Genomic DNA, 27,511 nt, shown 5'->3' on the forward strand with positions numbered 1-27,511 from the left:
AACCAGAAATGCCTTAATAGGCTTTTTCTTTTTTTTTTTTTTTTCTCCACACATGGCAATGCTTGCTGATGCCTCTAATTAAGACAACTTCACCCTTTATGTATCTCTTGCCCAACTCTTTTGACCTCTGCTTCAAGAACAGCCTGCCAGGATGGAGAATTCATGCCTATGTCATCATTTTAATCAGGCTAATGCATTGCAAGGAATTAATAACTTCATCCTTTCTCTGGTACTGTTCAGCTTACTGTTATCAATATTTAAGGTTACTGGAAAAACTATGAAACTCCCCCTTAGGGAAAATTGCTTATTTTTGCTCAACTCTTTGGAGACAAGACTTGCATATTTTGCAACCCACCAGCTCTTTCAAGATGTGTTATCTGTTTGCCCTGGGGGCTTGGTTCTGGAATCATTTCCATCAGTTTGGAACAGAAGTGTTCAGCAAGATACATTATTCCCCCAGTAAATCAGTTTGCCATGAAAATCTGAGTCAGTCTGTGTTTTGTACTTAGTCCTCAGGCTTCACTTTTGTTTCATTAGCGCTCCCCTTCTCTTTTCTAGAGAGACCTGCTTTTGATTTACAGTAGTAACCTTCTGTCCTGCACCAGCTTAGCCTTTGAGCCATTACTTTTTCATTTTTAGCCTTGGGCCAGCTGTCTGTAACCTTTGTGTCTTGCATCAGTGGTATTCAGCCTCTTGTAGTTTACAGCAATCATGTAGCAATGACCTTATAAACTTTCTGTACCTTTCTCCTTCTTGAGTGTTCAAATTCACATCTAGCATGGCAGTGCATTGTTCAGGTGCTGATGGGCTCTGTTTTCAGCCAGCACAGGTTTTGCTTCAGCAGCTGCTGGCCTCTTTCACTTGAGTTTCCAAAATCTGTTGGAAATACAGGCTATGCTTATACTCTTTCTTTCTTGAAATGTTACAGCATTTACAGGAATGCTGCCACCAGCATTCAAGGAGATCTTTTTTATCCTTTCTTTGTTTTGGGCCTTCTATGATCTTTGTCAGGTAGGGAAAAAGTGGACGTTTTTATAATAAAAAAAAGAGGCAGCAAATAAATCTAGTCTTTATAAATGCAGTCTGGAAGAAAGCAGCAACAAACTGGTTCTCTTTCACAGCTTTTGCTGTCATTTTGCTAACTCCAGACTGTATCAGATGCAGGTTTCTCTTATTCTAACTCATGATGAATTAATTTAAATATCAGAGAACTCCTCTGCACCTGTTGGACTGACACCATATGCTCCTGTCTTACAGATAGATGTCAGAGAAATAGGCTGCTTTGAAGCAGGAGATAGAGGCATGATCCATAGAAGAAGGACATGAAGGTGAAAATACATTGCATGGCATGCACAGGTGAAAGATCTTGTCCATTTTGTCCAAGGAATCTGCCAGGCATCCATCACACTGCCAGCAGGATTGTAAATTATAAACAGCATATAAGGCTTGAGGATAATAACAGAGTACATCACCCTCATGACTTTGATTTGCTTAAATCTAGAGATCTGTGATAAAAAAGAAATAATGAAAGAAGAATTTAATGCAATGAGTTCTTTTAGCATAGGTGTTATATCAACAGTTCATATTTAAAGATCCTTCAACACTTCTGTGCAGTTATAAAAGAAATTATAGTACAGGCTTTATAAAGTTTAAACAAATCCTTGGGGTTCCCTCTGCCTTAATAAATTTTCTTCATAGTTATTTGTTGCTATTCTTAGTTTAGTTCTCAAATTTTAGAACAAAGTTCTAAAATTATAAAGAGAAGTTTTAAAATAAATTCTTGTGTTTCCTGAGTGCAGTTGAACAATACAATTCAGAAAGTTGCCTCATTAAGGTATCTGTAATGTAGTAGGTCCTAAGGTAACCAACAGCTTTGGAAATCTATTATTTCCAACTGAATATAAATTTTCATATTACTCTTCTCAGTTTGCAATTTTAAGAGTGTTTCAAGTGCAAAGAACCTTAAAAGGATGCTGTTCATCATATGAAAAAGAGCTTGATTACAATTTTGTGTAAAAAGATTAAAACAGATTCTCCCCCTCCCTTTTTAAAAATTTTTTACTGAATATGCACTTACTGCTAGTAGTCAGAGTGAAGATTTACTCTCAAGATCTCACAATTTAACGTTTCTTGTTGTAATTTTATTGTGGATTTTTGGTTGCCTCAGTGTATGTTCTTTGACCATTATATAAAACCTATTATGATGATTTAAGCCCATTATGGTGACACAGTTTTAACACCTGTAGCATTTTTGGGAATGGACTGATGCTTTCCATGGTATTTATCCAGCCTGTGTTCCTTCTGTATCTTAAAATGCTTGTTACTAATCTCCCTCCTAGTCCAGGGGGATTATGATAAATTGCCCTGAGTGCTTCACCAGGAGGAATATGGTGTTGAAGATGAAAATTATTTTATTCTAGGATATACAGGGAGTTATTTTATGCTTTTCCAGAACTGTATACTTTTCTTTTCTTGGTCTGCAGTTCCACAGAGGCAAAATTTGCCCCACATGCAGTGTTTTACATATGTTGGATGTATCTTCTTTAATATCTCTAAAACTGGTTTTGTTCAGCTCCTGAGGCAGCTTTCCTTTAATGAACAATAATTAAACAATGAAGAATTTATCTGGCTGAGGGCTTCTGGTTTCATCATCTGCTGGAACTTTTAGGGCCTTTATAATTATCTAACTGCACATCTCTGTTGCTCACTGTTGTCTAGGGTCAGAGTTAACTCTGCACAGGAAGGCTACTTGTTATTGCTATCTGTTAATTACAGATAAGTATCAAAATTACTATAACAGTGGGCTTTATACAGCACAATTGCTCAAAGCTAAGATAAAACTAAAAGTAATTAGGTAATATTCACCTGGTCATTAAACAATTGCTATCACAGCTAAACAAGTTTAAACTAAAGCCACAGGCAAGTCAAGCCAAATGAAGCCTGACAAATCCTAAGGCTGAGACCTTAGCAGGGCTCATGCTGCCCTGGAATCCTATTGTTAGCCATAATAACACTTTATTTATTGGACTTGAAGGCCACAATGCTGTGTGTGAAAAGAAATGGGTGTGCTCTTGGTAATAGGAAAATTCAGATGTAGAGTCTTACATATAGTCTCGTCTACAGCTCTTTGGATTCATGGAAGGAACAATACATCATTCAGAGTGATGAAGTTTTACACATGCTTTAACTTTCAATATACATTTTTCATCTTGCTGTAAGGATGCTTTCCTTCCTGAAGAAAATGCACATGATGTCAAAAATCAAATAGTGTATAATGTTCAGCAAACACTTTTGTAGACCTATTTATTTACATAACATGCATTGACTTAGTCTCTCAAAACCTCCTGATTTTTAGATAAATTGCATTTTTGCTATAATTTAGCTTAGAATTTGCTGTCACTTTAAGGGGGGAAATTAATTTCTATATAGAGATAAGTAATTATTTTGATAACTTGTTGCTGAATTTATTTAAAATATTTTCTTGAATATTCAGAAAGAGCTTGATTTTCAGAAAAAGCACAAGGCAATTGAACTGCTAAACAATTTTGTCTTTCATCCAAATCAAAAGTATGTGTAACAGGAGGCATCCCACTTTCCTTGTTTCAAATACCAGAGAGTTTTAAAGGTGAAAGTTTTAGTTGTTATGCAGTACTTGCCTCCCACAGTTTTTAATCAGATGACATAACACTGATAGTTGTACAATGTAATTTGATAGATATGCATTTGGTTATTTTCCTACATGTGGCATAAATACAGTGTTGTCTCACATTTAAAAGTATCAAACATACTACTCTAATGACCAGGGAATGGCCTATGTTTGGAAAACATGTTGTAAACAGAATATATTTGATATACAATTAGATGAGATTCATTTCTATTATTTTGTAGAGGGTAACAGAGTTTTGAAATCTGTATAAGACATAACAGAAGTGTCATCATGCTGGAGAAAATTCTGAGATTGCATAACAATCACATGCAATACATAAGAGCTACTGCAGAAGAAATATTCAGTGTTAGTAGAATTTAAATCAATGTTCTTGGATTATCGTGACAATGAAAGTGTTATATTCTGTAGAATTTTTAAAGTAAGCTGTCTGAAACATAGCCTTTATTTTCTGCTGTTTGGATATCTGGTTCTTACTTTATATTATTCAACATTACTAGGGTAACATTGCCACAGTCTTTGGTAACAAGCACTTGGGGTGGGAGCACAAATGGCCATGTGTATGTAGAGAAGAGCTGTCCACTGAGCAGTCACAACTGGATTCATTTTTCCTGGAGGAAACAGCAGCAGCAGAAAGAAAAAAATGGCTGAAAGTTGGTTTGTTTTGTTAGGAAATTAGCTGCAATTTTATCATCTCACACTTTTGAAGCAAGTTAAGTGACACCCAAACAGTACCATAATTTTCTGTTGCAATAAAACAGCCAAGACTTGGTTTCTTCATGCAGGAAAAACCCATTCTTTATTCACATAATTCATTTGTATACAGTTTCCACAAAACTCATTGGCTAGTACTTTCCTTGGCACCTAATTAATTGGTTAGAAGGTGTTTTGTGTGTACATGCTAAGACACTCTTTCACTCAGATGTTTGCATATCCTCACTGATTCCCATGGGACAGATCTTTTGTTAATGCAGGTGCACACTTATTTTCTTACCAGAATAGATTGTTGAGTTAATTGGCATTTCATTCCCAAGGTTGTTTCACATGAGAACCTAGCTAGCTGCACTTAGAAGTAACAGGCTAGCTGGTAATTTTAACCTGATTTTATAAGGCCTTTATTTTATAATATCTTGTATCTGTCTGCAACAATTTTCCTGTTGTGCCTGGTATGTTGTTTGTTTCCAAGAAGAGAGGAGAGCCTCATGGTGGTGGTCCTTACTGTCTTTGACTGAAATGTGCATCCTTAGTATCCTCATGAAAAGAAAGAATGGATATAAAAAGGGAGGTGCCTGGCAAGTGCTATTTTAGGGAGTTTAGAAACATGCAGATCTTTCTCCTCACAGAGAATTGTAGTGCCTATGAATGTTAATCAACCTTGAAAGGTTATTAGCTAAAGGTGTGATCTTTTCCATTAGTTTAGACAAAAGAAACAGCCCATTTCTGTAACAATTAGAATAGCTAAACTTCTAAATTTGTGCCTACAACTAAAGTAGCTGTTGATTCTTGTTTAAGGATGGTTTCCAGACAGATTTCTAATTAGTAAAAGGCTGAAGTAATAAACTTCTAAAGCACATGCAATACCTCTACATGCTCTTCTTGATATAAACCCTTGGATATGCACTCAGACATACAAAAGTTTTGTACCTACTGGATTTAATTCATAGAATACTCAAAGGACAGCTGGCTTAAAGATATTTTTTTCATCCTAACAGAGTAGATTTTAACTAGGAACAATGACTGCTAAATTCATTCAGTGTGATGAAAGTACAACAGGAACCAAGTATTTCCTGATTATCTCCTACACTGGCACTCAATTTCTTAGGCAATCTGGATTTCCAAAATCACATCAAAGCCTAATAGAACTCGGGACACCTTAAAAAGAAAAAGGACTGTGTAAGTCCATGTTAACAGGCAGAATCTAGTTAAATCAGACATTTTCTACGGGCATATTTTATCTTTGTCATTGAAGAGATAAAAAAGATGATGGTAAAAGAACATTTGGGGAATGAAGAATTTTTCTGCCTCAAGATTAGAGCTTTCATTATGTTGCTCTAGGTGGGAGAAATTTAAATGCAGATGCCATTGCAGACTTTATCTTTATGAAGACTGGATCAAAGGGAAATTAATCTGTTACATAAGAATCACCAGAAAGTGCTTGGTCAAAGGATCAGTACTTAGGCCTCATCTAGTCAAGTTTTGAACACTTCTAAAGGTAATAATTTCCAAAACTCTGTGTGTACCAATTTTAGCTTTTGACTTCCTTCATTGTGAAAATTATTTTACCAAACATCTAGTTGGTCTTACCCTGGTTGTGACCTGGTTCTTTGCCTCTTTCTCTCCTCCTGTGTACCTCTGGGAAGAGTCTGTGTTCCAAGAGGAAATATTCACCTTCCTCTGGGGACACTGATACCCAGGCCCAGCATCTTGATGACACTCCACTGGCCTCACTCAGTGCCACTCATCTTACTGGGGAGCCCAAACTGGTACCAGTGCTTCAGATGTGGCCTCACAAGTGCTCAGGAGGGGGCATCACACTCTTAGACCTGCTGCCTACAATTTTGGAAGTGCAACCCAAGATATGCTTGTTTCTCTTTAATTAAAGAGATTAAATTATCTTTTTATTAAAGACATTTTATGTAGTCCAGGACCATGTTAAGATACATTACATATGCTACATATCTTTTTTTTTTTTTTTTTTTTTTTTTTTTTTTAATTTTTTTTTAATGGCTAATTCTTTCTGGCTAATATATTCACTGATAGTTGCCCTTCACAACTGCGTATTCCTGTCCACACTAGAGCTGCTCAAATAAATTACCAAGTCAGGTCTTACAAACTCCTCAGAGTTTTCCTAAATTGATGTGTAGAAGGGAAATAGGAACATGCAAAAAGAGGTATTAATGTTCAATACAGACTAATATTTGAGTTTGTGTTTAGCTACAGGTTTTCCAGTGGAATTTCTTGGGGTAGAATAGTTCTGAAAGCCTGGTCCTTCAGAGAAGGTTAGAAATCATGCTGCAGGTATGACATTTGTTATTACTCCAGGCATTTTTTATTACTCTGGGTTATCTTTTATTTGTAAATCTGCTTACTTAAATCCTTTTTTGAATATATAGTATCACAGCCTTTCAGTCTTTGCTGTGATGGTCTGTATGCCCACAAGACTGTCAGAACAGTAGGTTCAGTATTTTACTAGCTGCAGGTTACTCTGAATAGCCCATGGAATGCATTTATGTGATACCTGTCTCACACTGAATATGCTCACCCAGAAGACTGAGTTATAAAATAATTTTAATTAATTATTTTTTCATTTTATAACCAGCATAGCAAATATGGTAATTATCCTTATAACCATATGCTGGTTAATGGCTCTTCATTCTTGAAAGGAGATGCATTTTATTGAGTACATAAATAATTTATGTACATAGAGGAGTTGGAAAATTTGTGTTGCTCTTTGATAGCAAAAATACTCAGTAAATATTTTTGCTGGCTGAGGTAGAGTTAATTTTCTCCACAGTAGCTAGTAGAGGGCTATGTTTTGGATTTGGCCTGGCAACAATGCTGATAATAGAGAAGAAGCTTTCCTTAGTGCTGAGCCAAACCTTTTCTACCTCTCCAGTGCCCCATCAGAGACCCTCCTGGGTGGGCACAAGGGGCTGGGGGGGGACAGAGCCAGAGCAGCTGACCCCCAGTGACCCCAGGGCTATTCCATACAATGTGACATCATGGTTAGTGCATTAATCTGGAGGAAGGAGCAGGAAGGGAGGGAAGCTCCAGGCCGTGGCATTTTTCTTCCCAGGTCACCAGTGCCTGTGATGGAGCCCTGCTGCCCTGGGGTTGGCTGGACACTGCCCAACCATGGGAATTGAGGAATGAGCTGCTTTGTTTTTGCCTTGCTTGCATGTCAAGATTTTGCTTTACTTGTTTAACTGTCTTTATCTCAATCCATGAGCTCTCACTTTTACTCTTCCAGTTCTCTCCCAGGGACAGTGGGATCAGCTGTGTAAGTTTTAGATGCTGGGTTAAACCCTGACAACACTTTTTGTTGGCTTTTAATGTGAAATATATGTGCTTTCTTAAACTGGCTAAATCAAGATAGGTGCTTTATTGAGTGACCTAAGTTATTTTTATACATTATGAAATTAAGTTTGAGGTAAGAGTAATCTGTTTAATTGAAGAAAATGGCAACTTAGGTTTTTTCATCATGGACAGCATAGCATAATTGTTCTTCAATGTGTTAATGTAATTACCTGTGTCTCAAAGCAAAAGGGAATCTATATATTTCACCCTGAGCTGAAATAATAAGGCACAACAGCTTAAAGGAATGGTATGCAAAAGAAGCTATGCAGTACTATGGTTTTTTTTTTGTTTGTTTGTTTTTTTGTTTTTTTTTGTTGAAGGTGGCACAACTGATTTAAGAACTAGTTCTCTAAAGTAGAAACAATAATTTATCTATGGATTTATCCCAGTTGGGAGGATTGGACTGTATTAATGTGATAACCCATTAGCACTCTTACATGACTTTATTTTTAAGGAAAACTTTTTCCTGCAGGAAAACAATTTGCTTCCATTTCTTCTGGGGATCTTCAGCTATTTATCACATTCAGTATCAGATTTCACATGCTGTTCTTGAATCTAATTTAACATATATTTTAGTTTATGTAAATTCTAAATTTGCTTCCTATTCCCCTTTGGAATTTCTTATGAGATATTATCTCCATGCAGGAAACAAATCAAATTCAGTTCCTCTTTCACTACATACTCATGCATTTTGTTCACCTGGAATAACACTTCTTGTGTGTGACTTACACTCTAAACCAGAACATCCTGGATTTTTTTGGCTATTCCTAAATCTACAAAAAAAATTAATCTGCTCCTGAAAACATCTACCTGATATCTGCTTTGCTGAGTCAGTCTGCAGCAACCACAGCTGGGAATCCAATAAACCTTTTCAGGCTGTAAAAATTACTTTTCCCCTCATATGAGTACTTAACATATGAAAGTTGCTCGAGGCATATCCTGAAGCAGTTGCTCAAATGGAGCTGCTGTGTGTCAGTACTGTACTGGCATAAATTCCCTGTTCTCTTCCCACACATTTTCTGGTCTACAAGTAGGGCAGGAGTATGACACTGACCTCTCCCCACCCCTCCAAAAAGAAAAAAAAAATAAAAAAGAGCCTGATCTCTTGAAGATTATTCAATGTCGTGCCTAAAGATATGTAGACCCCATCTGTCTCATATGCAAATGAGGAAAAAAAACCCCTACCGTTTTTCTTCAATGAGGTAACATTAATTTGATATAATTTCAGTTTATTCTATTTCAATTTCCTCCCTCTTCCTCATCAGTCTGGAAATATTAGTTTCTCACTGAAACCTCTTACATTCTGCTTTTTAAAGGAATAGCATATAAAAGCAAATACGCAACAATGTCAAATTCAGAAGAAGCTCTTCACATTTTCAGCCTCTATAAACTCTTCTTATAGATTGAAAGTGATCTCCAGGGGATGTGTTTGAATAGAGCTGCTCAAATTTAGATTGTTTGTTGAACTGTGCATCATTCACTTGTGTCTAAGGGTTATTCTTCTATTCCCTTTCGTGTTCTCTTTAAATGCATTACAGATATTTACTACATTAGAATCTAGCAAACAAAAAAAAAACAGACAATGTTTGCAGTTTTTTCACTGATGTGGTTATTTTTTATTATTTCTACCTTTCATTTTTGTAGTACATTAGGCTCAAAACTGAATGTGCATGGAAATGGCTGCTTTCTCACAGGGTTGTTTTTTCTGTCCTGCACATTCACTGATTTCAGTCTTCATCATAAGTTAGATAAACACAAAATTCCTTTCTGACTTTTTTTCTCCTTATTGGTATTATTAGGGAAATGTATTCTTGTTTTTAAATATAACTGAAAAATACGAATGAGGGAACATAGTATGTGAATTCTTAATCTGCAGAGAACCATTTTAAATAACATAAAAGCACATAGACACAGCAAGTTATTGCATAACATAGGAGAAATTATGTTGAAGGTGATGGGCTTTTGATCTAGAGTGAAGATAATGACTTGGAAATGAAGCAAAAAGGAAAACAGAAAAAAAAAAACTTCTGAGCAAAAAGGAAAACAGAATTAATTTATCCTACATACATCATTTTGGTTTTATTGGTAGAATGCTGAAACTGACAGTTCTCAAGCCAAAGGTATAATTTATTTTTTTTTCTTTTTATTTTTTATTCCAATATTTAATCTTGGTTTTTTAAACTGCTTTGAGGATTTTGGGGGGTTGTATTTCTTCCCCAATCTTGCTTGATTCTGTTTTGGTTTTAGTTTTTTTATGGATTTGAGTTGGGGTTTTTTTTCCCCTTAGAAGAAGTTTCAGTGGGAAATATTCTTCTCAGCATCTTCAATTTCCTCAAATTATATAATTCAGATGTTCAAGAGACTTCTACTCAAACTTAGTATCACTAAGGTGAAATTTCCTCATTGCCTTGCTTTGGCTTTCACAAATGTTAAGATTTGGGTCCAAGAGAGGGAAAAGGTCACCAAAAATTATTTGTTCAGAACCACATCCAGGTCTCTTTTGAGTATCTCCAAGCCTTAAAGAACTGGAGGGTGGAAGAATGTTCATTACATGTTTTTGAAACAAAATAAAAACAAAACCCTAAAAAAATTAAACTGCTAAATTGATAACTGCCAAGATGTGTTCTATTAGCAGAATGCATTCTTGTTTGCACTCCTTATTATTTTCTCCTAGCTTCCAAAGCCACTGAAGTAGGTCAAAAGATGCTGAAAGAATATCAGGAAAAAAAGCCAAAACAACCAATCTATGATTCGGTAAATAGGCTGGTAAAAAAAAAAAACCCAAAAAAAAACCAAAAAAAAAAAAAAACAAAAAAAAAACTACTTGGAAAATAAGTAAGCAAATGATGATTCACCAGCATTATCAGATTGAGAAATTGTTCTCCTGGATTATATTCTGATTCTCTCAAACAGTGTGGCATTTTTGGTTTATTTTACTTTGTAATATAATTTTATGTGTAAGAAATAATGGAAAGGGTGCAATATGTGAAAGGCTCTTTCAGCAGATATGTAGTGTGCTTTCATGACTAAATCAGTTTACAGGTTGTATGCAGAAAACTTTTTAACATAAATTTTCTCATTTGCATTCTTGGTTAAGTGTGCTGGCTAATGTTACTGTATTTATAAAGGACAGCACACTATCCAAGCCTATTATGGAAAGACTAATATCAGTAGTTATTTCACTAGGAGGTATTGATTATTTTGTAATATGTGAGCTCCTGTGTGCATTGTTTTTGCGTTTTTTTAAATTTTGTTTTGTTTCTTTGTGGTTTTGTTCTGTTTTAAAATTTTTGTATGGTTAGTGTTAGTACTGCTAAAGGAAGAACCTGGTAACTCACTAACTGGTCACTTCACAGTGAGATTTTTTTTTCCTGCTTACCATAACTCCAGGTTCCCATTTCTAGATTAACAGTACAATCGTATTAGTTCAGGTCTCTATAAGCCCAAATACTTTTAACAGTCACAACTGAATTTAAAAAAAGAAAAAAACTGTGACCATATGGGTTTCTAGCATGCATGAAAACAAAGAAAATGCAAAATATTTTCAAGTGGGACACATGCCTATACCAATTCTGTCCCATCTGAGTGGGAAAGATTTGGAGAACTGTAATTAGGGAACTCACAGCATACTTAATTTTCCCTTTGCGAAGATAAGTACCAAAATAACCAACAAACCAACAAAAACCTCTCAAAATAGTTTTCTATTTGCCTCATTGCTGAATTAATTTTCTGTAATATTGCCACTGTGATGTATCTGTAGCCCTCATCTGAAATGTTTTAGGGGAGAGAAAAAGAGGCCAGCACATTTAAAAATGAACTTAAGCAGATAAATTGGGCACAACTGTGGTGTACTGACAACTTTAAATGGCTGATTACAGCTTGCTTGCCCAATAAGTGCAGCAGCTGTGCTAGGATAGAAAGAGGCTATGAGGATGCTGCCACTATTAAAATTACAGTAAATAAACTAGTTTCTCAGTTGAATACTGTTTTGAATTTCTACCTTATTCACTGCCCAAATAAGGGTTTATAACATTTGTGTTACAGTAGTGGCTGAGTGTACAGTTAAAAGGGGGGGGGTGGCCTTTTTAATGCACAGTATAGACCACTTTTTAGTATTTTACATCATAAAGAAACATAAAATTGCTAAATTAGACCAGAGTACAGAGAACTGTGATGACTTACACAATGTCAAACCAAATATCATCCCAGAATAAGGAATTTAGCTTAAATCCCTCATCCTTTGCCTTTACCATAAATATATCCAGCAACTGGCTTATCTCTAAAAACTGGGTAAATTAAAGACATATTGTAAAGTTGCTAGACTTTCATTTGAATGATTTTTTTTTCTTCTATCTATCTACAACTGCAGTGTAATTCTTTATTAAAAATAATTCATTTCCCCCCAGATCATTATATGAACCATAATCAGTATAGAAAGACTCCTGAGGTTACTGACAATAACAAAGCAGAACATGTGAGCTATGAAAGAGAACACTCCAGAGCTCAAACAGATTTCTCTTTCAAGCTTCTCAGGAGGCATTAGAAACAATGGGAAAATATTATAAAAGTCTTCCTTTCAGAGGTGTTGAACTGCCACATCTGTTGGAGATCAGTGGGAGTTACAGATTCTGTAATCTGTACAGTGCATCAAGCCAATAATTTTAAATACAGTTCATTCATTGCCATCTTTAAGTTAATAACAATAAGGCTAATTATATCCTCCTTCCATTAAACATTCCATTAGCTAAAGAACATCACCCCTCTTAGGGTGCAGTATTCAGAGGTGACATTACTTATGGCCAGAGTAGCAATTTGGATGGGAGGAAACCCCCTAAACCCATCCTACCATGCAAAGGTTCTAATGCCAGAAGCCCCAGAGAGAAACTTTAGGCACATGACAGTGTGTATGAGCACTGACATTTAAAGCACTTTGGTCTTTTAAAGCAGCAGCAGTTGAAACTTGGGCAGTCTACCAGGGCAATGTGTGTTGATGTTGAAGCATGAGTGAAAATGATGTTACAGGTGGAGCTGAAGCAGATTTTTTTCTGAAAAAAAAATATTGAAATCCATTGCTGTTTTCCTTTGGGATGCCTTTACCTTTTGGCAGAACCAAACTATGGATGAGTGCGTCTTCAAAATCTCCCTGTTGAAAGGAGGTGATGACTCTTCTATTGTAGTGTTTCCAAAGTGGCTCACTTTGAACTCTTTTGTAGCAACTACACAGTATTTGCTTTGCATGACTTCTTTTGTAGGTGCAAATGTCAGCATATTCAAGCTCTGAGGAATTTGTTTGGAGAGTTTTGAAAGGCAGGATTTCTTTGCCACCTCTCTGTCCCCTTTCCTAGCAGAGTTAGATATTTGTGTGCATCCTGCAGCTCTGTGGGGAGGAGACTATATTCTCATGATTTTGTAATAATTATCCTTCCTCCTCATCACCCTTATCCTTGTGCTATTTTATAAGCACCAGCAAACTATTGAATGGCTTGATCACCAAATGACATCAAGAACAATTTGTTATAAATGGTTCTACATGTACAAAGTATTATCTTTTACTTCAGTTCTGCAACACTCACTTGAATTTTTGCTTTTAAACACCTTCACCACAGTTTCCACCACTTCTACCATAATCTTTGTTTTCTTCTTACCAGTGACTTTTGGAAGGCAAAAAAACCCAGAGCAATTGCTTATGTCTAGAAGTACTCCAACTTTTCAACAGACTAATTGTTTTGGCATTTAATGGAAAGAATATAAAACTCAAATCCATGAAAGAAAAGTGCCTTGCAGCATGTGGCAGGAAGCTTGAATAATCTGGTGCTAAAGGGAGCCAAAGAGAAAGGCTGATATTTTGCACACCAAAGTTCTGAAAAACTGAATTCTGCATAAACATTGTTTCCTGTGTCCCTCACCTATCCTTTGTCAATTGTTCAAGCCTATTCTTTTAAAATGTCTGGGAAAAAAACCGGAAAGCTATAAAACATTTGTGAGTAGAACAGAATGCATTCTGCTCTTAAGAATTGTCATCAGCAAAAGCACTTGTCACAGAATTAGGGTTAAGACCTTAAACTCATTCAGTAGGAGGGTTAAAAACTAGATGGCTGCTTGAGCAGGTGATTTCTTTAAGAAAGCACTCTAGTCTACAAGTCCCTCTCCAGGCATTGAGAAGATTTAGCCATTATCTCCAATTAATATTCCCTTCTGTGATGAACCTTTTAGCTGTTCTTTATTTTTGACATGTAAAGTACAGTATGAGTTTTGTTTGTTTAATGTTAAAAATATTTGTTTTGTTTTTCTTGTTCAAACTTGTCTACAAGAATCATGGAGCTTGACATTGAGAAATTGATCTGTTTTTAGAGTGTGAAAGTTGAGGATTTCCATTCTGTACATATTTGAGTAACAAATTCTTACTACAAAAAGTCTTTGAGACGTCTCATAAGGAAAAGTTGCCATGGAGACCAAAAAAAAAATTGTTCATTTTTATTCATGAGTTATTGTAAGGGAGGGATAGGCCTAATTAGAGCTGTTTCAGCCCTATTTATCCACAAATATCTACATGAAAAGATCTTGCCTCAAGTGAAGTCCATTCCTCAAAAGCATACTGGTTTTCCCATGAACTCCAAAGAAGTAGTCTGTAATTTTCCACGACAGCAGTGAATACTAAATATTCTAAATTAATGAGCCTATCTTTGCTGTATATTTGGTGAAAAAAGATTAATCACTGTTGCCCATGAAACAGTGTTTCTGAATACACTATCAAGAATGTATACCAGATATGAGATAGTAAAATAGTTCATATAAATGGAAAGAATGAGACACAAGTACACTTCCTTTTTGTGCAAGTGTGCATGTATAAAACATCAGCCTGGGGTTGATGTGACTCGTGTTTTAAATTACTGAATAATTGATGCTGCAGTCTTCTGGTTTTATCTAAAGATTACTTAAAGCTCTGCTGTTTCTATCTGTGTGAAAGATGTTAGTTCCAGCTTTTGTCTTTATCTACTCCATATCTTGTCTTTTTTCTCTTTGTCCTAATTCAGCATTGCAGCACATATACATCAGCTCATTGTGTGTTGGGTGAATAATATTCCTGTGGTTTAGGTGCTACATTACGCTATCAAATATTTCATTACAATATGTATTGTTCTTCTGCTACCTGAAGTTTGCCCTGAGCTTTTATCCCCCTTCTGTTTCCTTCTTCTTCCTACTGACGGGCAGTAAGATTGTACATGTGGCCTTGTTCTGCCACTGGGACATGCTGGCAGTGATATTTTGTTCCTCAAATAATCTTAGAGCTCAGCTACAGCTAAACATGAGATTCAACAGAATCTTGTTCCCATGCTCATCTCCCTTTATTGTGTCAAACACAGCTTCCATTTATCATTTCTGAATTGGTTTATTTTAATATTCATAGTTCACAGCAGGGCTCCAATGGGTTGCAAATTTGATTTAAGACATAAAATTATATTGGGGCTTAATAGATTGCATGATATCATTGTTGCTATCTAGATATCACAACTTTTTTTTTTTTTCCCTGAGGTAGCATTTGCCACTTGCACTAAACAATAATTCCTGGAGGTTTCCAACAGATAGTACACCTTTTTGAGAGCTCAACACTACATGAAGTTGATTAACTAAACACTAGCCAAGCCAGTAATTTCCTGGCTATTGAGAGATTTTTCATAAGACTCACAAACTGGACATGTCAGCAAGGCATTCAGCACTCATTCAAATTTGACCTAAAATATATCAAAGTTGGTTTCCAGAACCAGACATCACCTAGAAAAATTTCTGACTCTTATTTTTTCAATTCTTTATTTAAAAGAAAAAATAAAAAATCTCTCAGCTTTGTCCCACCTGGAAACAGACAAAAAAGAAATGCCAAGTGTTCCATGTATTATAGTCTGTTTGGAGTATAAGAAATTTTTTAAAAATTGTATCGGGGACACATCTAAGGCTCTGGATTAATATAATTTGTATTGTGAGGTCTCTCTTTTCACCTTTGATAACTTCTGCTTCTACTGTCTCAGCCTGGGACTTGGGTTGTATTTCATATTCTAGTGACCTGACTTTGAGACTGACCTAATTCCTTAAAAATAAGAAAAGCAGAACAGATCACTGGGGCTTCTGTTTCTTTGCTATAAGCATAGCTTCACTTTTCAGACAAAAATAAAGAGCCAGGACTGCAGAGCTAGCCAAATTCACAATAGTTTTCAAGCATATCATCTAAAACTGCATATTCTTTGTAATATAAACTGCATACATTATAATGCTTCAAATTTTTACATTTACATAAGCCTATTTTAGTGCAGCTTTCTGTTTCTCCATTATTTCTGCTCAATTGCTATGATATTGGCAAAAATACAATGTGCATGTTGACTTTTCTGCTGGAATTATTATTAGTGGTGTGATTGCTATTGAGAGGAATATAAGTAACCCACAGGTAAATAAATGAAAGAGAAGGGAAAAAAAATATCTCTTCATGAATCTGCATGGGTTTTGAAGCATCACTAACATAATACCCAGTAATATTTACAATCCCTTGTACATAATTGCACTGCAATCATGTTCTATTATAGGTAGAGTGCTTGCACATTTCTTTTTGCTCTCCTGTTGCTTTGCAGGCAAGCAAGATGAATGCTACTGCTTTTAGCTAGAGTTTAGCCCCTAGAAATATCCAATACCAACATATAATTCTGGATCTTAACCTGAGTAGGTACATTCAGAATATTTCTGCATTGAAGGAAATTGAATGGTTCACAATAACTAACATCAGAAAAGAAGAATGAGAGACACTGTTTAGTCAAGGTGTAAAATAATGGGGGGAATTTATTTCTTGAATAGCTTCTGTGATTTCAGTGGGACTGCATGAAAAGTAAACAATTGCTTTACTGAGAATTAGAAGTGTTTTCCTTCCTCCTGTCTCATCTGCTAACTGGAAAACTGTGGGAATCTCACTTCAGTGAGCTTGATACCAAATACACAGCAAATAAAAATAGAGAAAATCAATTTGCAAGATTTTTTTTTTTTTTTAATTGCTATTGATGAAACATCATCAGCTAAATGAGCCTTAAGATGAGCTTCCTGTTTCTGGTCTAAGGCTAATTTGGAATTGTCCAATTGCATAAGTAACCTTCAAAGAACAGATCAGTAACTTTGTGTACATGCCAGATGAAGTTGCAATTAGTGGCTCCCTGTCTGTGCTGTACTGCTCAAGGGATAAAAGGAAGTGCACCCCTAGTTTTTAAACATTAGGAAAACACCATAAAGCTTGTGTATATTTAGATCTTGATTACTCTAGAAGTAAATCAGAAGAATGGTGCATCCTTATATTAACCAGCAAAGATGATTTATTAATTTTCTAAGTGTTAATTAGGTCTAGGAAAAATGTATATTAAGCAGTGTATGTCTCACCTAGTGTAAACTCACACAACTTGAAATTAACTATGCTACACTATTGAAATCCAGTATTAATTTAACGATATTTTTGCCCCTTCTCATAAGAAATATTCATCAAAATAACATATAATGGTGATTCAGTGCCATAGAGAAATTCATAGTTCCTCTTTGTTTTATTATTTCAAATTCTATCATTGCTTTCTCTTAACTATAGTCTGGTTCTCCTCCATTTTCAATAGTTTTATCTACTTCTGTATTCTGGTGCAAAGCTTCATAGGACTGATATGTACTTTCACTTTTCCTGTGAGAAAATATTTGGAATCTTATGTCATCTTTGGTAGCACCACAATGTGCCCCTACCAAAACACACACAAAGATTTTCAGATTAATCTCACTATTGCCTTGGTTAACATGCCAGTGTAAGGTGAAATCTTGCTTAATTCAACTATTTCAAGAAAATTAATAAAAAAATAATGAAAATATCTATAGTTTTTTTGGGTTTTTTTTTAATGCCATTCAAGAAAAAAACAGTAATGCCCAAAATACATGCATCTCACACATGGCATAATTGTTACCTGCAGCCAAACCTGAGAATTCCTGCTCACAGTTGCATGGTGCACCCACCTGGAAGCTACCTGAGAAGGGCTCAAGTCACTGATAAGGATGACACTGGGTTTATCACAGTTCAAATCATGTACAGCATGTACTTTATCCTAGGGCCCAGCCATTAGGACAAGACTCCAGTGTTTCCTCCCAGGATACTGCAATTCTTTCTGCATATAAGCTGAACACACAGACAGTTATTCTTCTGGAACCTTCTGAGGATCTTTCTAATGAATAGGAAATTCTTTTTCATGCTGTTTTTCTGTCACTGATCCCCTGGTTTGAACAAAACATTATTTTCAATTATTTAATCCAATCGTTATCCCTTTTTTTTCCTGTTGCTGATCATTTCCTGCAGTTTTCTTTTTTTTTGGGGCAGTAGTGTCCAGGCAGGGTTGTCTCTTCATCTTAGTTTTGGGTCATTGTCATCAACCATCTCCAGTCAATTCCCCTCCTTGCACTCATCATGCTCTGATCAGTGTTGGTTCCTATTTCTTTCAGTCAGTAACCTTAAAGTCCTTTTGAAATTTCCCTTTTTACTGCTTTCCACATAGTACTAAGTAAATGGAGTGATATCTTCATTCCTGCTGGTTCACAGTTAGGTAGCTTTTTTTTGCCATTGAAGGTCTTTCCTGCACAGGAAAGGACAGCGTGCATAAAATTACCTTTAAGAACTCTTCTTGTTGGTGTAAAGGGATTTGGTGGATTTTTATTCCTTTTTTTTTCTAATTATTATTTTTAGTTTTTTTTTTTCTAGAAGTTTTCCAAACTTAGTTTGGATTATGGAATAAGGCTAAATTCTGAGTAAGGTTGAGATTTCTGGTTTTGTTCCTCCGTTTCTTGCAGTTGATGGTGAACTGTCACGTCTGCAATATGAAATACCAAAACTTCTTTGAAATTATACTTTCCCTTAATTGCTGTTTCATTCACTTCACAGCAGTGTTGGGAGGATTTAATGAACAATACCTTTCACATTCAACTTTTAGCAGAGTGGCTGGATGTGAATTAAGAGCATGGTTGCACTAGCTAGCTGAACTGATACACCCTTCTAAATCTGAAAGACCTATTTTTTCCCCATTTCTGAATTCAGAGTCCTGTCAGGACAGCTGGAAAAAGTTGATTGGTTTTGGCTGATTTTTTTTTTTTAAGTAATTATATAAATTATTCTATTTCAGTCTTCCCAAAAATGAAAATAAGGCAACGAGCAACCAACTAAACAAACCAAGAAGAAAAAGGTTGCAAAAAACCAACAACAATAAAAAAAAAACCCCAAACAAACAAACCAACCAAACAAACAAAAACTTAAAAAAAAAAAAAAACTAACACCAACAAACAAGAAGAAACAAAAACAAAACCCAAAATAAGACAAAGCATTTCTTGACTAGGAGTTGGAAAGGAAGGAAATGTCTCTCCAGTGATTACTCTTGAAAATATTATATAGAATTTTAAAAGGGTAAAGAATGATATATGCAAATGTACTTTTAAAGATCTCAGATTTTAATTTTGTTTTCAAAAGTTATGAAATCTTTTATCACTACATTTCTGAATGCCAGAGACTTAACTGAATCTGTTCATCACATCTGGGATCTGAGTGACACACAAATCATCCTTGACACTAAGTTGGACATTTCTTACAGCTTTCTCTTCAGTTTTAAGATTCTAAACATCCTTTGGTTCCTTGGGCATTTACAAAACCAAGCAACTACCAAGGGGTTTTTTTTTGTTTTGTTTTCTTTTTTTTTTTTTTTTTTTTTTTTTTAAGAGCACTCCAAATTAATTTGTAATTAAATGGAATGGAATACCATAAATTCATAAATTCATACATAAATGGAATAAAATGTTTGTTTCATAATACTTCTGTCATAACATCCTAAAAGACAACAAATTTTATTGTGTTTTTAGATTCATGGAGAGGTTCTTTTGCACACTATGGTGGTCTATAACAGCTTTGCATTAACTGAAGTTTGTTAAATGTTTCTTCATTAGATGCAAGGTTTGAAGAGCTAATTAGTATACAATGCATAGTTTACTTGTTGTTTGAAGGGCTTTTTTGTAGCCTGCATAAAGCAAAAGGAAGAAGTGTAGTCTGATAATTTGACTCAAAATATATATGTAATAAGGGAAAATAGCCCTGAAAATTGTCCCTTTCTCCCTTCTGTCAGTCACTTTCTGCATATCCTCTTCCAAAATGCAGATTATTTTGTCAAATTTAAAACTGTTATCAAGGAAGAAAAAAACAAACCAACATAAAGAAATTTATAGCCTTAAAAAAGTCAGGTTTCTTGTGTGATAGCAATCTACTGGAATGCCCAGAGCTATTAACAACAGGGAAACAGTCTCTGATTTACTGGTTTCTTTCCTAAGAGAGAAAAAATTCAACTTGTTTGAACTGTAGCTTTAACTTTAGCATCTGACAAAAATACAGATTTTGTGTGTGCTGCATATAGATAATATAGTTAGGTACACCATGAAATAGAAAACACAAGATATATGGAAAATGGGAGAAGAATTTTTTAAAAGCTAACTCTGATACATTCTGATAGGAATGTGCAAATGGTACTATGGCTTCTTTTTGTTCTGACAGGAAATAGTTTTCAAGTTGTGTCAGATAATAAACCATAAAAACTAAAGTAATCCTTTACTCACTGGATTTTTACTGCTTTATTGTCCTGGTAAGGAGGATATTATGTAGAAAAAAACCCACACATTTTCAAAAATATGCTCTTGATTAAAAAATAGTGGTATAACAATTCTGTGAATGTAAATCAAAGACATTATATGAAATTATGTGTCAGTGCATTCAGAGATCGGACACAGGATAAAAAAGGGCCAGGATCCATAAACCTCTTCTCATCTGGAAGGTAGGGGGAGAAATTGTTTCATTTTACCCAGAATTTTGGGTGGAGAGTTTCACAAGACCAGTAAAGTAATTTAGATACTCAAGAAAAATATGGTTTTGGTTGAACTTGAAATGAGGGGGCTACTGAATAAATCTCAGGCCTCTTTCCTGGTTGTGTGTTCTGATATAAATTCTACTTTTGACAAAAATCAACATTTTATTTTTTATTCCCCCCCCTTTTTTTTTTCATTCAGTAAAAATGAGTAAAATCCTTTGTCTTTTTTAACTTGAGTATGTCTTTCAAGGTCTCATTTCTACATTTATTTCTAAAGTGAATGTCCAAATTGTTTTTGGACAATATTGGAATAAATGACGACAGTAAAGCAAGTCAAATCTGACTCAGTTTTTGGTAATATTCAAGCTGCTTTCAAGAATTTTTTGCTTTTCATGAATGATGTGATTTTGATCTCAGAGTGTTAGGGAAGGAGGAAAAAATGGCATTTTAAATACCAAAAACACATTCAGTTCAAAATATTTGAGTTCTTTAGTGAAGCCTCCTGTTGCGTCAGGAAGTATTGTTGTGTATTTTTTACAGCATATATGTGCAGCTGACAATATAGTTTTTAAATGTTAAATAACATAAAAATCTATTATTTTGTATTTGCAATGCAGGATAGTTTGTTGTTGGGTTTTGGATTTTTAAGGAATGAAGGGGTTTTTCTCCTCAAAATTCTCCTCCTCAAAATATTTATAGAGAGCAACCATTTGTGTTCTCCGTGAGACAATTCTGTAAGAAAATTTCTGGGCCATTAGATACCTGACTTGGTCTTTCCAGCTGCAAGGTTTTCAGATTCCTATTAAGGATTCTCTCTGAGGAGTGGTGATATTTCTTCACAGGAGACAGATTGAATCCCCAAGGGCCAGGTGTAACCAGAGTTTGGGGCTGTGCTCCAGCTTGTTCCCTCATTGCAGTATTTTCTGTTCTTGGTATTGCCCAGCAGGATTTACATCCTCAACTCAATGCCAGAACATCTAACCTGGTTTATATTGATCCTTTAGCATTTTATACCCTGAAAATGACAAAGTGGGTTCCCAAACATGAAAAAAAGTTGATTGACTGGGGCTTTTTTTTTTTCCTGTTTTTTTTTGTTTGTTTGTTTGTTTTTTTGTTGGTTGTTTTTGTTTTTTCTTTCCCTTACAAAAGGAACAAAAAACCCAGGTGTTATTACTTAGTGGTTTTCCCAACTTTGTGGTAAAATACCATTGCATGTCTGGTTAAAACCACGTATTATAAGCAAGATAAAAAATTGATTAACTTGACATTTCACTGAATACTCTCTCCTGAATTTACTCATGCTCTACAGGCCAAGTTCCACAGCTCAGTGAAAAAAAGTGGAATCAGTTGAATTTCTTATATGAAGAGTACAGCAGGATAAAAAAGAAAAGGTTGGAGGATCATAGTTAGTTTACACTAATTTACCTAAGTGATAAAATCAATTATTTATTTTATAACTGAGAACCCTGAGGAAAAGAAAATAGAGTGATTAGATGTCCTTTTTTTTTTTAATTTTATAATCTCTTGTATGTTAAATGGATCTCATATATTTTCTTCCCTGAAGTGCTCTGATATAATGCAACTTATCAGTGTGTAATAGCAGAAATCTTTTGAATATACAAGCTGAAAATGCTTTGCAACAAAGAATTTCTTAATAGTTCTTAGTCTATTTACAAAATATATTACAGAGGTTTGGAGTTTGGAATACTCCTTTAACAAGTTCTTCTTTTATAGCCCAGGTTCTTATTATCTCTTAACATTCTGTGCAACACCACTTGTTTTTTTGCAAGATGATTTCATCACCATTTTTACTCATCTAAAAAGATTGTACAGCTTTCCTCTCTGTTTTGGTTTATTATATTCATTGTACTCTCCAGTTTAATGCATTGTTTTAGAAGAATCATCTCTTGAGATGCCAGCCAATTTAAAACAAACAAAAATCTCCAACAAAAATCCAAAAGTAGCTTTTCAGCTGGATGACATGACATAAACACAAGTAGCCAGTCAAGCTATCTTGTATTAAAGGTTTCACACTTTTAAAAAAAAAAAAAAAAAAAAAAAAAAAAGAAAAAAAAAAAAAAAATTTTCAAGGGACTTGTTGGGAAAAGGAAGATGGTAGTTTTTGAGGTTTGGTTTGGGATTTTTTTGGCAGGGAAGGTGGCTGAAAAATTAAGGTCAGGAAGATGCAAAGCCATCACACAATTAATTTAAATATTAAATATACTAATTCCCTTTCTGATTCTTATGAGTAAAGATTTTGGCAATGCTCAGTCTCCAAGAATATGTCAGGAAGAAAATAATTGGAAATACAGCTACTATATATAGTAAAGTCTAAGTTAAGAGTAAAATAATATGGGGGTGAGGGGTACTACTATAGGACTGTAGCAGTGATCTCCTAAAATTTTTTATCATGTACCCCTATCAGTAAAATATTTTGAATCACACACCCTGAGTTATATATGCATATATGCATTCTTAGTTATTTAAACATTTTACCTGTATCTAATTGCAATAATTGTGTATATTATTAGCACAACACAAAAATAGAAGTTTTAAAGAGACAAGGTAAAAATTAATGACATTAATAATTCAATTAACAGTTTAAAAAAAAAACTTTAATTGAAAAAAAAAACATTTCATAATCAGTATTGTAAACAATATGGTTTAATATGTTTTTTTTTTTTAATTCTGGTTGAACATCTTGCTGGAGCAATTTGAAGCTCTGTTTCTAAATTTTGATACTTTTTAATGACTGTCATAGCTGAAAAAAGCTCAAGAACACATGGATAGATCATTTTATTACTAAATAATGATACTCATTTTTAATCCCATTCACGAATTAATCAAGATTTTTATAGAATTTCAGCTAGTAAATTTTCATCAACTCCAATGTGATTCAGTTTTTCTTTCAATTTAATTGAAAGTTACTACATTTCTATATTTTTAACAAATGGCTTCAAAACCCATTGGCACTTTTCTCTTTGAGAAATTTTAAACATGTCAGAAAATTGTTTCCAGATTTTTTGTGCATGCAGGTATGAGAATTTTTATAAGTGACACATTCTTTTCAGCAGTAAAATTCCTTAACAACAAAATTTATTTCCAAACTTGATTTGTCAAAATGCTCTCTCTATAGTATTAGATTATTTGGAAAAACAGTTTTATATTTTCACTCATTGTTAAGACGTCACCTTTACCTTGAAGGGACACATTAAGTCTGTTTATATATTTTTTTTAAATAGCTGCTATGTAGCAACCTGCTGACAACCACTTGTCAACACAGAAAAGCCCAGCAAATATGGAACAATTGTTCTTTTTAGAAGAAAAAAAGGAATAATTTAATTTTGACAACTCTTTCAAGCACTTTGATGTGAGTTGACCAGCAAATCACTGTGTGGTACAAAAGATTTTCATGGTCATTTCCCACCTCAATACAAATATTGTAAGGATTGTACTATTTAAATCTCTATAAAATTCACCACACTGCTGGCATGCTGTAGAATTTTGTGCACTTCTGGCTACTATTTGTTTGCTGCAGCAGTTTCTCTATAAGTGAGGCAGTGAATGGATTCCATGAGTGGTGCTCTCTCTATAACCTTACTCTGGGAGTCTTTTTTATTCTAGTAAAAGCAGCCATTCCATCAGTGGTCTCACTTGCAGTGGTTACTTTTGTTGAAGTCACTTACCATTGAGAATATATTTTCTCCAGTTCATCTTTCCTTTAGTGGCTCACAAAACAGAGGCTTTTAATGCACTTCCTTACAGAAACAGAATCTGGTAAATACCATCAACTGAGATGTGTTAGAAACATGTGCACTTTCTGCCTTTTATAGCAAGCCTATTTAAAAATTCAGCAATATTTGGCAACGTATTTCACCAGTATATTCTGAAAAAAAAAAACAAAAACAAAAAACAAACAAAAAAAAACCCCAAATGTTTTTCAGTTTGTTCCTGTATTGTTTTTTGCATATTCCAGCCATTTCCACCATGAAGGATTTTTGCCTTTTTAAACCCCAGAAGGGGCTTTTGAACATTTATTATTATTTAAGTTTATAGATGTACATGATTAAGTATGACATGACTTCAGACTTTGTGGATTGCATCTAATTAGATTGTCATTGCTGCCTTATAGAATGACTGAGCAAAATCTTGTCAGCTACTAAGAATAGGAGAAATGTCACCTCTGCCATATTCTTGTTGTTCACTCATTACCACATTAGCATTATTATCATGGTGAGAGATGTGTCCATTTTGTGAGAGTTGGTTTAGTTAAAGCAAGATGATACAATCTGTAAATCTGCTTAAACAAGGCCATGTGAACTGCAGCATGTCACAATATGCTGAGAGCAAGCTAACAACTGAGGGCACCATTGTTAATTAACGTTTTCCCTAGTTCAAGTTCCAAATTGGAAAGTGTACTGGATCCTGTGATGACAGAAAAAGGATGAAATGTTTCCAGTATTGTCAAGCTCAAACATTCAAAAGGCACAGAAGTGTCAGAACAGCAGAATTAAAAATATCAATAAGCAGTTTGCCTTTACTTTAGTTTTGCCTCTGGTTTAGGGCTGCAAGACTGACCTTGAGTCATGAATTTCCAAAATTGTTTCTTTAACTATGGGGATTAGAAGATTATACATATATGTATATATATCTATTTTTGCAGATATATAAATACACACACATATATATATATATGTATGTGTGTGTGCATATATATATATATATGCATTTGTATGTGTTTGTATATATAAATATATGCTTTACATATATATATAAAGAGATAGACGGAAAGGAAACATGCATAACACAGAAAGAAATAATAACTGTGAATATATTTTTTGGTTATATATGCAGCTGTAAGATTTGGATTTGAAAGCTTTAAACTCATTGGTTTATATCTGTAAATTTTTGTTGTTAGTAGAGGGAAAAAATTGTTTGGGCTGTTAATAAATTCCAGATATAATATTTTTAGAATGGCCAACAGTCTATTGGAATTCTAAGGAGAAACAGAGAGCTGAGATTCTTTAACCTGGAGAATACTCAAAATGATCTTAGTAATGTGGGTAAATATCTGACAGGAGTGAACTAATATGAGAGAGAGAGTCTCTTGCCATTGGCTCCCAGTGACAGAATAAGCACATGAAATTCCATCTGAGCACAGAAAACTGCAGCTGGGTGGTTGGTCAAACAGTTGCCTAGAGTTGTACTGGAGTCTCCATCCTTGAGGGTATTCAAAATTCAGCTGCATGTTATCCTGGACACCCCAATCTAGCTGACCCTGCTTGAGCAAAGGATTTTTGGACTATGTCAAAAGATCCCTTCTAACCTAAGTGATTCTTTAAATTATTCCTCTCTCCCCCAGGTGAAATGTTAGAAGCCTCTCAGATATTAAAATATTAGGTAGTGAAACTGAAAAAAAAAATTTAAAATTGCTAGGAGTAAGAAATTAAGAAATGCTGAATTTTCATGTGTTCTTGCCTGGCTCCAATATCCCAGATGGTCAACCTGCATTACAATTTTAGCAATCACTGGTAATACACTAATACTTGTGTGCCATAAAGATGAGCATTTAAAGGTAAGTTTAGCACACTTAAGCTATTCTGCTACACCAGATGAAGGAGATCAAGTCCTGAAGAATCTTTGTCAGAATATGGTGATGTAGGGAGCAGACATAATTTCTATTCATTGTTTTAATCTGAGGTATGGAAGATTGACGCATGTTGATTTCTATAGGGAAAAAGATATATCAGGAAGCAGTGATAAACATGAGTAGCAAGATGTAAAAGGTTCCTTTTGCAGACAATATCACCATTTTACCTTTTGAGATGCTTCTCAACCCTTTCTATCAACATGAATAATACATAGCAGTGATGAATTTCTCCTAGGCCTATTCACATTAAAAGAAACATTGTGGTGAGACCAGATGCTGTAGTCATGATGGCACATTGAGAAATTGTCCATCAGATGGCATGGTAACAAACAGCTTTTGCAAACAATCCAAAATATATCTACAAAACAAAAACCATCCCACAGCCCACCTGCTCAACAGAAAATTCAGGGAAAAGCTTTCAATATGTCTTTTTAGAGATACCATCCTAGGAAGATGTTGATGGGGAAAGTCTGCAACAGATTGTTTTATGGAAGAGGAAGATTGAAATATTGGTTGTTTCAGCACTCCCAGAAGTGGAATTATCCCAGCTTGCAAAACAATTCAGTCTTGATTACTTAGCAGGCTTTAAAAATGTTTTAAAATATGTCTGTCATAGCTACTGATAAGGAAACTATCAAGGACCATGTTGTGTTATCCTGAATCTTTTCCCTAACCCTGAATTTCCCTTAAACTTTCTTATTTTCAAGGGATCTGATATAATACAGCATAAGTTTCTCACACCTGTATTGCTTGGTGTGTTCACTAATTTGGTCTGAAAGCTACAGTCCTGTTTTGATGATGAGTAAGGGGTGGGAATGCTTTGGGGTGGTGGAAATATGGGTAGCAAAAAGCACAATCAATAAAAATTGAAAGTGTGTGGGAAGTTAGATGCACTCACACTAAAATAAAAAGAACAAAGCAAAAAATAAAACCAGCTGCTCTCCAAGTATACAGGCATGGAAACTCAGAGAGGAAAAAAAAGGGGCAACATACTGAGGTATGAAAGGGCTGAAAAATAAATGTCAAGACAGAAGGAAAATTGAAATTAAAAAAAACAAAAAAAAAAACCAGAAAACACCCTTCCAGAACTGTAGCTTACCAGAAGGCAGATATTTCAACAACAAAAAAAAAAAAGAGCATCAAATACAAGGAGCCAAAAGAGTGTGTGCTGTAATGACAGTGGGTCTGAGAGATACATGTGCCTCTCGTGACCTGCAGCAACATTCTCAC

General features: G+C 34.8%; 1 long non-coding RNA gene across 3 annotated transcripts in view; it reads left to right on the plus strand.

Moving 5' to 3' along the window:
* LOC306807208 overlaps positions 1–27,511 on the plus strand; it is a 70,803-nt gene that overhangs the window by 32,868 nt on the left and 10,424 nt on the right. The window contains exon 2 of one of the 3 annotated variants that reach the window (XR_013775662.1): positions 1,258–1,356. The exons of the other annotated variants lie outside the window; for them this stretch is intronic. This is a non-coding gene — a long non-coding RNA (uncharacterized lncRNA). The remainder of the gene's footprint in view (positions 1–1,257; positions 1,357–27,511) is intronic. 3 annotated transcript variants of the gene reach the window in all.

This window comes from Erithacus rubecula, assembly GCF_903797595.1.
Source record: "Erithacus rubecula genome assembly, chromosome: 1".
NCBI classification, from domain to species: Eukaryota; Metazoa; Chordata; class Aves; order Passeriformes; family Muscicapidae; genus Erithacus; species Erithacus rubecula.